Below are 13,379 nucleotides of genomic sequence, written 5' to 3'. Positions count from 1 at the left end.
TTAAGAGTATCCAAACCAAACTGAGAATTCCATGCATCCCATCTACACGTAGAAATCCCAAGATGGATTGTTGGAATGGAACGCGCACTCTCTCACTGGAGGGATGCATTCTGCTTGCCTACTTCTGGAAAGTATTAGGGCGCAAGTAGGTTTTTCAATAAACTTATGAAAAGTTTCAATTGCGAATCATTAAAATTACAGATTTAAAACTCATGCATTTAAGCAGTGCTTCTGCTAAACATCAGCCCAGGAAAGAGTTAAGTAGGTATATTTCAAGACTTCCATACTGTAAGCAAGTCTGAGGGAGGTATCGAAAATGACAGCACCAGATGCCTCAAGTCAGCTGTGTATACCATTAATCAGAAGCTTGACTTTGATAGTATCAGCGATGAAAACAGATGAAGCTGCAGGGTTACCAGCATCTGGTAGTAAAGAGATAGGTACTGTTGTTGCAGCATATGAAACACCACCAAATGCAAATGGCTACAATATCATTTTATAATAAATTCCTATTTTTNCTCTGACAAATGTCATTCGAGTACCACATTTGCATTTAAATACACAATCATTACACTTTATGGAAACCTTGGAAATGTCTTGACGTGATAAGGCACTATGTCAAATGCAAGGACTATATGGTGCTTTGAATTCTTTACATGTTTTGGACAGTCATCTCAAGATAAAAACACGGAACCATTTAGAATTTGTAGATAAGTGAGGAATTTAATTGATGAAATGACTTCCAAAGGGAAATTTCCATGCATACGTGGAACTCTCAGTACTGTGAGGATAAGCATGGTGATGGGTTTCCACATGTGTCAGATATGTGGCTAACGAAAAGAAATTCCACTTCAATACACTGTTCTTTGTGGAAACGTAATATAGCAGTGCATAGGACCAATTATAAAACATGAAAAGATTGGATATCTTTATATATCCTCAGGTGATAACAAAATGTTTCTCTGGTGTCGGCTGGAGGTTCATTGGAGTGAAGACAGGAGATCAAAGTCCAACCAGGAGAATCTCTCACAAAAAGGACTATATATGTATGCCCCAGGAGTTTGTAAGATTGAGCATTGATTGTACCATCGGACCTTAGTTTCCTTAATTCATCGTATGACAATGATTGTCAAGGTAACCAGAATATTTGGATATACAAGTAAGTCAAAGCATTGTGGATGATACATTAAAGTACTGCCTCAAGTTAGTAGCGGTGTATATAATAATAATCCTTGCATTTGATATATTGCCTATCACGTTGAAAGAACATCTCGAAGTGCTTCATAGGATTTACTGGAGAGTGCGGTAACTGTGTAGTTTGTAGGTGAACTTTATTTATAAAGGAAAGAGATTCTGAAAAAAAATTAAGGATTTTCAAAGATGGTTCAGATTTTATAGCATTGAGCTAGGAAGAGAGGGTAGGGAGAGTACTGGCTTCTGCTGGGGTACATTTGCACAGGCAATTAGAAGTACATTTTACTTCACACCATGTTTCTTCGTGGGATAATTCTAGTCATTGTTAACACTGGGGAACCAGAACTCTGCTTAATCTTGATCTGTTTCCAAAAAAGAGAAAAATCGCTCACTCTTACGGAAAGCTCAATTTTGCTAACTGCCCGAAGACTTGACGTTAAATTATTTTCTCTCCAATATCATGAAGGTCTTTCACCCTTGGAATTACTCTTGTATCCCATTTTACTAGATCAGTTATGCAAAAGAATACCTATTAGCTTTATGTCTGTAGGATAGAGGTAGCATCAGCTATCGCTACATTTCCCAAGTGACCAGCGAACCATTGACATTCTAATTGGAAATCTTGGATGGGATTAAAATGTATCCAAACTGGACGGCCCATCAGTAGCATGAAACAGTGCTGCAGTACTGACTGTCCACCACAAGATGACACTGGCTCATTTAGGAATTACAAAACCATATTTATGAAGCATCCTGGGCCATTTCTGCGCCAACTTCATTTTTATGAGAATCCAACAGTAGACATGGGAGTACAGAGTGACTCACAGGAGGCGACCACAAAGTACACTTACGATGGGATGTTCCTTTGCGGCAACTCTGCGTTGAAAAGAAATAATTCATCCTTCATTTCAGAATGCTTGATGGTAATGCTAGGCGGAGCTCTGTGTCAAGTTGCTTTCAGTACGGACAAGAAAGGATTAAGCTCGTTAGCAATCATTGAACTGTCTACTTATTTTTCATTGACTCATTGATGCCTGAGAAGAAATGAGAACTATTGTGGAAATACATTGATTTGCTCTTAGAATTTATGAATAGAAAATCAGAATTTTTCCCATTCAGATATAATCAGTGTTGGCTTTTCAAGTCCTATCTTGTAACCTGTTATTCAGGTCTTCCCAAACCCTCAGGTTTCTTGGGTTGGAAGTGACCATGCTTCACAGTTTGATTAATTCGATTATTTGTTACCTTGGATCAACCTCAACATTTTGATTCGATAAGGTAAAGTGAATTTAAATGGTATTAATCCCTTACATTGCTGGGGAAAAAAAAACTCTCTGGGTGCTGATCAGTTCTGCATTTCCAGTCAAAATGCTCACTCACTGAAAAAAATACCCTTTTCCAATATTAAAGTTATTCAACCATTAGAAAAAATGTGCCATTTCATGCCTTGAATGAACCAAATGCCTGAGCTTGACTTTCCCATATTCTGCAGCCCTAGCATGTGGTCCGAGTCCAGATCTTTAATAACCAGGGCTCTTCTCTGTCTTGCACATTTAGGACCTATTCCACCTTTTCCAGGTTTGAATCCAACTGTCCAATCTTCCTTTCAACCGCTGGGTGAATCTGAGTCTGCACTTGGGAGCTTGAGCCTTTCCAGTCTTTGGCTGACATAGAACTTATAGAGCCCATCATTTTGTTTTTTGTGAGGCGGGGTAAATATGAGGTCAATGCTGAAAACAACAGATTCTCAGTAGATTTCTCAAAGAGAGTAATTCAAGGCTGTTCCAAGACCCAGCCTACCTTTTTAAAAATTGTCACGTGTTAACAATGGTCCTTTAAAAATGCTAGAAAGGATGATGCAAGAGGAAATTCAAGATCAGCCCTGAAAAATACCAAATTTATTGTCACAATCACACCTAGTCTTAGCTTTCAAGATCATTTTGTCCCTCAGGGTTTCAGCTTTGATTGGAAGGTTTGACAGGTGAACCCAGGATCAGTAGTAATGTCCATTACAGTCAACACTTAATGGTAAAGACTCCCACATGAAGAATAACATTTGAGTAGGGTCAACAACACCAGACCAACCATACGTTAGCATGCATCAGTATCTTTGATAGGTGGGATGGGAAGATAAGATTGAAGATCAAATTCTCCAGTTATTCAGTCTGTCCTCAGTATGCCAGGTACAACAGCAGGGATTAATATTATCATAACATACCAACCTTTTATTTCAAGAGAATTTCTTTATGATTCAGCTTTATATTTTATTGGCATTCTTTTATCAAAAGTGTTTAACAACCATTTGTTATTGCTGGCACGTGCATAGCATGAGGAAAACTGTTTAAATAAATCTCCTCTTTTGCGAGATTGGGAACCATTCAATGGAATTTCCTGAAGTGAAGTGAGACAGAGTAGCAGCATTATTCATAAAGCCAGAAAAAATAGAATTTTTTTTATATAACTGCTGATTTCTGCTTCAATTCCTCTTAGCTCAGGATGACCCCTAGCCATATAGAGAGCGGATATTTTTAGATATTTTCTGAGACAAAGTAATTGGAGGAGTGGCATTAATGGCTAGCCTAAGATTGTAGGATACCTGCACTCTCAGCTCAAATCGACGTTCCCTGACATACGGTCATCCTCTAGTCCTTCTTAGAAAAAGCTTTTCTTTTCTGATATATTTTTTTCTCTTCATAGTGAAAGATGTTATTGCAGGGCATGGAACCCTTTGCTGCTTTGAGTGTCCAGAGTCAGCATCGAGGAGTTCCAGTTGAGATCTGGCATGGGATAGATTAGGGTTAAAAGGTAAAATTTACCTTTTCTTTGGCTCAAAAATGTACTTCCACCCTAACCACCAAAGCGGAGCCCCTCTCCCTGGCCCAGGGGTGTGGAGGTAAGGTGTATATTCTGGAAGGTGAAATAGTCCAGAGGACCCTCTTCATCCTAATCTCTTTTGTGATCTTGTATCTCCCTGTCCTTTATTACATGCTAATCCTCTGTGCTTCTTCATTTTAGGATGTCAGAGATGTTATGATATGAAACACAAGCGTTGGTGTGGTCTCTTTGACTCATGCACACGAGTTGTGCATTGAACCAGTTGGGCTAACCCCTCCCAGAAATAATAAACCTCACTAAAACTGTGGAGATTCAGAAATATTCAGATTTTTGTAACTCTTGTGATTACCACCATTCCTTCTCTGCCCTGATGGCAGTTTGTACACAGTTGCAGTCTTCGTCTCATAATAACAAAAGATGATGAGACATTTGTTTGCAAAATAGTTTAATTTAGAAAAAAATTGCATTTTAAATTACATGTAGCCTTAAAACTCCAGTGTTTGCTTTCTATTGATATGGCTATACTCTGTTTGTAGTGACTGAAAGGGCAGCTGGCAGAGGCAAAGGCCTCTCCTCAGAGAGCTGCAATAAACTAGAAACCACTGAAAAGGTTAGATGGATATTTACTTATCAATAAAGCTCAATATTATACCTGTTTTGTTTCAATACATGCCCCTTGGCACAAACAATATTCATGGTGAGTCAGCCAGATGATCATTGTATTTCTGCCAAGTCACAGCACAAAATGTCTATGCTAGATGAAACATATTGGAAACCTCTGTCTTGCATACTGGTGTTTAAAGACCAGTTCTATTTATTAATAACTACTGGCATCCGAGGGCAATTGGGAACATTCCAGCTTCTTCTTAAAGGTAATATTGGAATACAAAAGAAGTCGTTATTTTGTCACTGTGTGCAGTTGTTTATCAGAACAAAATTATTTAATCCATATCCACACATTTAGAGCTGTGCCAAAAAAAAGATTCACAGTATATGGGATACAGTTTGCATTCTGTTGATACTGCAAGAACTGCATCCTCAGTCACTAAAAAGAGGTGGTTTGACATGTGCACAACAATGGAAATAAAGCTCACAAAGTAGAAGCATTTGGGGTAGTTTTTGAGATAAGGGTCAGTTGATGTTTAGCTTGATTCTTAATTCAGTTTCAACTCAGGGGATGTGAAGTTGGTGCGCTCTGGGACGCTACCCTGCATCAGGGGCACTATATAAATGCTAGTTGTTGTTGACGTGGAGATAAAATTGTTCATTCACTTCATGGCTGTTTGTGAGATGTTGCTGTGGGTAAATTGCTGCCGCATTTACCTCCAGAATACACAGTCAACACACTTTACAGTAAATCCTGTGAGGCAATTTGAGACATTCAGTGATGTGGTAAGCGGCTGTGTTAAATGCAAGGATTAATATTATAATTGGATGTTACTGACCATTGAACACAGGTATAAAGAACTGTATAAAGTCAGAAGTCAGTGAACCACTGTACATGTACCCTGCCAAATAGCGAGTGATATATTCAGCACAACAAATGAATTATTTGGGAACTGAAAGCAGAGAGCTAGTGGTATTTGCAGATACCGTATTTGTGTTTCAGAGGACTAATGGTGCATATTTGAGCGTCAAGTCTTCTGTAAAAATTGAACTCAACTCCTGCCTGATTCTACCAGTGAGAGATTCCTGAAACATGGGCATTCAATCAAATTGAGTTGCATTGCCATGGTAACTTCCCCTTGCAACTTAAATTTTTTTTATTATAAGTTAATTCATTAAAATAATTCAGTAAAGAAATCACTCAAAGGCACTCGCCTTTATCTCCTCCTGCGTAACAAAGCTGCTCAGTTAACACCTCACAGTCCAGGACACAGGAGTTTATTGGAGGAGCATATTAATCCGAGGAAATGCCTCCCAGTGTCATCATAAAATAACATGCACAGCCATTAGCTTTTACATGGTGTGCCCAAGTGTGATAATGGAGAATGCTACCGGCTTCTTCCTAAAGAAATAAGAAATTATTCCTTCACTATGCTTCCCCGACCAACCCCCAGCCATACACACACTCATATTGAACCATCGGGGAATGTGAAATAGAGTATGAACACATACAAATCAACAGGAATCAAACCCTCTCCCAGGTGCACCATTCAGTCAGCACAGTTAAAACATAACATACTTTTCATGGTTACTGTGGCTCCAGCCACAGATGAAACCCACAAGTAATAAGACACTAAAACTGGTCAGCACACCTCTCAATGGTGACAATGATACATGCTGAGTTGATGCCAGAACAATGAATTGATTGGAAAGAAAAACCATTAACCTTCTCTATGTACACAAAAACAATTTCCCCTCCCGCAACACCTTTATTTAAAAAGGTATAACCCATTCCAATCATCAAGTATCCAAATTATAATAATAATCACCTTAGTGATGAAGACACCTCAAAGTGCTTCACAGGTTACACTGTAAAGTGGAATGACTGTATTTTGTAGAATCAGGTTGTTTTATTTGAGATTCACAGTTCAGTGAGGCTTTTCCTTCTCCGTGTGCACTGCAGCTTAGTCTTCTAGAGCAGGGTAGTTCAACTAGTGGCCCGCGGGCTGATCTCATCCACCCCTTTTCCCCCTCCCTCTATTTCATCTGGACCCACCCGCTTCCTCCATAACCCGTAAATGTTATATTTCAGGAAGGGAAACATATTGCGTATGCAGCCCATGGACATTTCTCAAATAGGGTACCCATCCCTCAGCAGCCACAAGGTTGGAACTTATAGCTGTGTATGATTCTCTAGATGCTCTAGAGGATCATACACAAGTGATTCATCATTCACCCAGTTAAGTAAAAAACCTGAACACTTGTAAGTGCCCTGCTCTGCACTCTCTACCTCTGAACAAAGGAGACAATTGCTCTCAACACTATTACACAGGCAGCTCTCAGGCCACACAAACCTGAAGCCGCTATTAATGATCATGTAGATAGCAAGAGATTTCACAGCAGAGCTGCTGTCAGCCTACATAGATCCACTGTAATATCGCATTTCCAATAACTGCTAATAAAAATGAATCATAAAAGAGACATCAACTGCCTTCTTTATTGAAAGGCTGATTTATATATTAAAAAAATCCTTACACTTTTAAAACAATATGTTTCAAGACACAGAACTCAAGCCTTTGGGAGCTTAACAAGAATATTTTTTGAATATTTGATATCTGACATTTCACTACAGCTTTGAAAAAGGAACAATGTCTACTGAACATTTTGTGATGTGCTGAAGTACACAAATGAGGGTGACCAGGTCACAAATAGAACAGCACTTCACAAAAGATGGACTTGGCTTTCACCATCTATAAATCGACATCCAAAAAAAGATTGAATACATTGAGTTTCTAATAATCCAACAGAGAGAGTGGCTGGGGGTTGGTAGGGGAAGCACAGTGAAGGAATAATTTCTTATTTCTTTAGGAAGAAGGTTGAAGGCCCGGCTTGCTCCACATCGGCGGCCGGGCCTTCAACCTTTCTGCCCCCACCCTATGGAACTCCATCCCACAGTTCATTCACCTCGCTTCCTCCCTTGTCTCTTTCAAAGTGCGTCTCAAAACACTCCTCTTTGACCAAGCCTTTGATCACCGACCACTCTCACCGATCCTGACCCGCCCAGCTCGGGTCCAAATCCCTGACTGTCCAGTGCCTTGGGACTTCCTCCCGACTTGAATTGTATTTCGCATCCCAAAGTGATTCATAGGATATACTGTAAAGTGTAGTGATAGTTTGTGGATGAACACAGCAGCCAATTCCTGTACAGCAACTTCCCACAAAAGCCATGAAATGAATGACCAAATTAGGACAGTGACTGTGTCAGTTGTGTCAGACGTGGTTTAGCATCTGCACATTGGATTTCCAGTCTCAGAATCTTGTGGTGATGTTGGGAGGGGAAAGCGAAGACAAATGGAGAGCACAGGAGTCTATCATTTAACATGACAAAATGACTAGCTTATTTCTCAATTTACTTTACCATTAAACTTTCACACATTTAAAAGCAGAAGTGAAGCATTGGATGGTGCCAAAGAGAGGATGGGAAGGAGAGAGAGAGAGAGGGTGAGGGAAAGGAATAGGGAGACTGAGAGAGAATGAGAGTAAGAGGGAGAGAGGTGGGAGGGAAGGAAGGAAAGAAGGAACAAAAACTGGATTTCAAAAAGGAATAATTTCCAGGCAGACAGAAATAAAACCCTAGGAAATTGTGTATTATTAATTAGCATGTGGTTGACCCCTCCACTTATTCATTTTGAATTTGAAAACATTTTATTTTACGCTGAAGACTTGTTGCGTCCCTAAGGAGAGAGGCAAAGAGGTCCATTTACCCACACGTCACGGTATTTAGGGAAATATAAAATCAATTAAACTGAACTGCAAACCAGTATTTCCAGAATAAGTTATATATTTATTTCCTTAGAATATATGCAAAGCATGCAATGGATTAACACTCTCGTCGTAAAGCGTGCAAAATGCACAAAGAAGTCTTTGTATATTTTGAAATCCATTGGAGCAGCGAAGCCTTGAACAGCACCATCTATGTTTGATTCTGCTGCAATCGTAGCATACTTACACACATGCTTTGGAATTATTTTGATGGGTGATGGGAGGGGAAAGAAAAAAAGCTGGGATTTTGTGCACAAAAGAAGTCAGTGCTACATAATGAAACGTTTTCTGCTTTGGGCATTCAGTAGATGAAGGTCATAGCACAGTGTTCTGTTGTGTCCCAACATGTGTTTTCCAATTTAAGAAGCCTCTAGTGTGATATTTCCATTCTTCACACACTGCGTCCTTGTTGCTTATCCAGGTATGCATTCCTGCATTAGAATTTGGAGAAGCCATTTTCTTCAGCATGGACAACACTCTCTTCAACGTGCATAGTAGCTACATGAATCACACCATATTGCTTTTGCAATCACTGTGATTCTGAAACTCGGGTCTCTTTGTCAGCAAGCATAAGTACATCTTTAGAAACCTGAAACTTTTTAACAATATATCTGTTGAAATCCGTTAAATGGTTTTAACCATTTAGAGAGAGAGAGAGCGTGTGTGTGTGTGTGTGTGTGTGTGTTTGAGTAGATCCATTGTAAAAGGAAACTAACAGAAAAACCCTGACAGTGTATAAAACACCAGTCACAGGCTCTCTGCAAACAGGAGGAAATAATGACCAACCTGGTCCCTGTGGATTTCAGTGGAAAGCATAACGCTGGCGTGTTATGAAGTGATTAATTCCCGTTTGTCATATTGAATGATTGTGTCTACTGACTTGGCATGCCGACCATATTGTGATTAATTTTATATTGTCATAGTGAGTGATTGCACCAGAGTTCTTTGCCCAACTCCAATAATGTGATCATTTTCATATCGTTATATTGAGTAATTGAGTTGGTGTTAATGCAGTTAGTGGCATAAATGTTTTAAACAGATACTGTAATACCACAGAAGCATATGGACATTCAAAGACTTTGCTGAGGGATCACCTATTCTCACCAGCAGATTGTATGTCCAGGTATATCTTGAAACATAAATCAATTTAATCAAAAAATTATTAAGAATTAATCACAATTTCTGTACTTTTTTTTAAATAACATTGACCAACTCTAGTCTTGCAGTGTCGGCACATATGTTCTTGGCAGATAATGAAACGCAATGAAATGGATCACGGGTGCAGTTTGTTATTTGAACGGTTTTATTCATTTTCCCTCAGCTAAATTAGATGTCATCTTTTGCATTGGATCTTTACTCCCAGTCAACCACTTTGATGCCGCACTTTGCTGATTACAAGCCACAGTATGAGGATAATTACACTGCAAAGAGCTAGGTAGCAATTCGGGTCATTGGAACATATTGCTCAAGCCTCAGCTATTTGTGCCCGCAAAGCCAGAAAGATGTTACACAAAAGCAATATCGTAAGTATAAACATTTCAACGGGTGTATGACCACAAACTACAGTATATAAAAGAGGATCAAAAAACACGCCAACGGAAAGCACCAAAAACACAAGCTGTAACGCAGTGCAATATTTTTTGCAGGCCAGTTGGCTCTTTCTGTTCTCTCTGTGCTATTATTACTTAATAGTAATAATAATCCTTGCATTTGATACAACACCTTTGATGTTAGGAGAGTATCTCAAGACGTGTCACAGGATTCACTGTAAAGTAGTGAACTGTACTTATCCAAAGTACGGTAAGTGAAACTTCTCCAAAACTTTTTCCTTCCTAAGTATGCTTCACCTAGAACACCACAAAAAGTATTCCAAAGAATAGAACAAAAGCGTACAAAAATAAAGTGCTTGATCCTTTGAATTATTGCTTTGAAAGCACCTAAATCAACCAACAGAAGTTCTGATAGTTTACCATATAACTCGCTGCTAGATATACCATATTCTACATTTGATAACCAATTTCTCTCTGACATGCAGAAACACACTGCCAAAAAAACTAATTTGAAAGCCAGTTTAAATTAAGAAACAATGTCAACGATTTCCTATATATGGTGTTTTTACCCATTAATTAATGCTTTATGCTAAACACCCACCTCCCAAAAGGCAAGAACAATGGTGATGTTAATAACCATTGAAATGCTGATGTTAGCACATTTAAAATAAACACCAACTTGTCCTGAAAGAATTGAGGGAAGGGGATGAAGCTGTATTAATAGGTCGATACACATCTTTTGAACCATTGGGACCAACTTTATGGCCTCTTATCAAGTTTGTTATCTCTCTCTGGAAATAATATTTTTATGAAAGGCGAATAATGTAATATGCACCGATACAGGAGAGAGACAAGATAATCAGAGAACAGCGTATCTGTTTTAACTACTCTTGCATGTCGTATAAGCAATACAATATTATATTTACGCCTTTCACATCGGGGGTCGTTTAAAAGCACTTTATACAGCTGGCAGGACACCAGTCAATGAGCACAAGTCACTTCCTGCTTTAATAGGTTCCTCCTTCTCCCCCACTGTATAACCAATGTGACACTTTAATTTTCCCCCATAAGCTAGTTTAATAGTTTCTCAAAGAAGGATTGCCTAATTCTGCTAACAGTTGGTGCCAAACCACAGGTTTGTTGTAAATTCAGAAGGAGCTGGGTGAAGGCTGGCCTAACTGTTCATTTGGAAAAGAAATTAGTTGATATTCTATAGGTTTCGCATTATAACGCCAGCTTCCATCCACACAGACTATAGTCTGATTTCTGTTATTAATAAACAACAGGATTAGTCACATTGCTGTGCCTCTACTTCATGGCCCATTATTTTTCAGATATTAATATCAACAAACATATGTACATAAAATAATGATTGTGGGTGTAAGCTTAACAGCATTTTTTTGGATGGGAGGGGAAGAGGGAAATAGAGCCTGTGGATTATTCCTAAATGAAGCCTCATGACAAGACTTTGAGAACACAGTGTAGGCTGACACTCAGATGCACGACTGGGAGGTGGGGTCTTTCCAGTGAGATGTTAAAACCAAGTTCTCATCTGCCTGTTCAGGGGGACATTAAAGATCCCATGGCATAAATTGAAAAGCAAAGGGAGTTTCTCCCAGTGCCCCGGCCAAAATCCTTCCAGACAAGTTTGGTCACTCACTTTGTGGCTGTTTGTGGGATATTTCTGCGCACAAATTGGCTGCGGCATTCACTGACAAATACACAATCATTATACGTTACAGAAACAATGCTTTGAGATGTCCTTGAGATGTCTTGAAGATGTGATAGGCGCTATCAAGTGCAATGATTTTTATTATTATTATTAATGCAGAGTTTGGAGACATTCAATTTACAGAGCTCTATCAAATGCACGGATTATTAAGTATTATTTTAAATTATTAATAGAACATTAAAAAGGGGACAAGGTGCACTATTATGGCTCTGTTTATGAGCTCGGACACAAGCTCAAGAGTTATACATGGTGAGTTTCAACAGAGGCTTTCAAGATAACCCTGCTCTTCACTTAAGAATTATATAGTTACATCCTAACTCATGCAGACATGTTTTCATTGTTTTGTAGTGAGGCAAAAGGACTATGAAATATTAAAGGAAAGGATGACAGCTCCCCATTGAATTTCAAAAAGAATTTTAACAGCTCCGAAAGAAAATATTGTTGCCAACTGAAACTTATTTGGACATTGTATCTGGACCAGTCTTCTGATCTTAATCAGTTTTATTCAGATGATAATCAGGTTTTAATTTTAAGTGTTTCATGTATATAATAATTCTACAAAAATATTAGTGGATCATCACTGTCTTATTAAATTGATGATATAACGTTTGGAGCCCACATCATTACTGCTCCTCAGGAATCTTTACTGATCGTTTGCCTAACTATGTGGAAGAAGATATCTGTGATAAGACAACCATATAATTATCCATCTTACAGGTGGAGTCCTGTAGCTCAGTGGTTAGAGCACTCACCTTGCAAGCGAGACACCCGGGTTCAATTCCAGGCAGAGGGCGAAACCTTGGGCAAGTTTCCTTACTCCACACGCCTAATAATAATCCCTCCAAAAAATAAAAACAATAACATTTTCAATCCATGGCTGTTTGTGGGACATTGCTGTGCTCAATTGGCTGCTGCGTTTCACCCACAAATATACAGTCAATTCACTTTACAGCATATTCTGTGAAGCGCTTTGAGACGTCTAGAAGACGCGAAAAGTGCTATATCAAGTGCAAGGTTTATTATTATTATTATTTCTTCTGCTGCTGAGCAGTGTACTCCTGCTAAAGCCAACATATAGGTCATAACTTTCTTCTTAGGCCAGTTGGATTAATCAAACTGACATACAAGTGAGGTCATTACATAAACTATAAGTTACAGAGGGTTCATATATCTTTCTAAAACAGTTGTTAAATGAAGCATATAAACTTGTTGCCAATTCTTCGATATCTTCAGGCTGGACTTCTCAAATGCCCTCCATGCCAACCTCTCCAGCTCTACCAAAATATAACTGCTTGTATCCTTACCTGCACCAAGCTTTGATTGCCACATTATCAAGCCTATGATTTCTATTCGTTTAATTCTAGACTAATTTTGGAGCATCTATCTTGAATCAGAATGTGCACTAATGTAATGTTAGCTACAGTTCCAAACTTCCAGTGCCTTGGAGTTCAGATACATATCCTGTCACCATTGAGTATTTACTTCACAGAGGCAATTTAGCAAACTACTATAGTCGCAAATTGACTTGATTTATAAAACTGTGTGCACTGAATATAAAAAGACCTTGACAGATAAAATACTTAGCACACATAGCCAGTATTTTATAACTGTTGGACCATTTGCAGCACGATTTACAGTTT

The sequence above is a fragment of the Callorhinchus milii genome, unplaced genomic scaffold, assembly GCF_018977255.1.
Source record: "Callorhinchus milii isolate IMCB2004 unplaced genomic scaffold, IMCB_Cmil_1.0 Scaffold11, whole genome shotgun sequence".
Taxonomy (NCBI): domain Eukaryota; kingdom Metazoa; phylum Chordata; class Chondrichthyes; order Chimaeriformes; family Callorhinchidae; genus Callorhinchus; species Callorhinchus milii.
Note: the sequence above shows the minus strand (reverse complement) of the source record.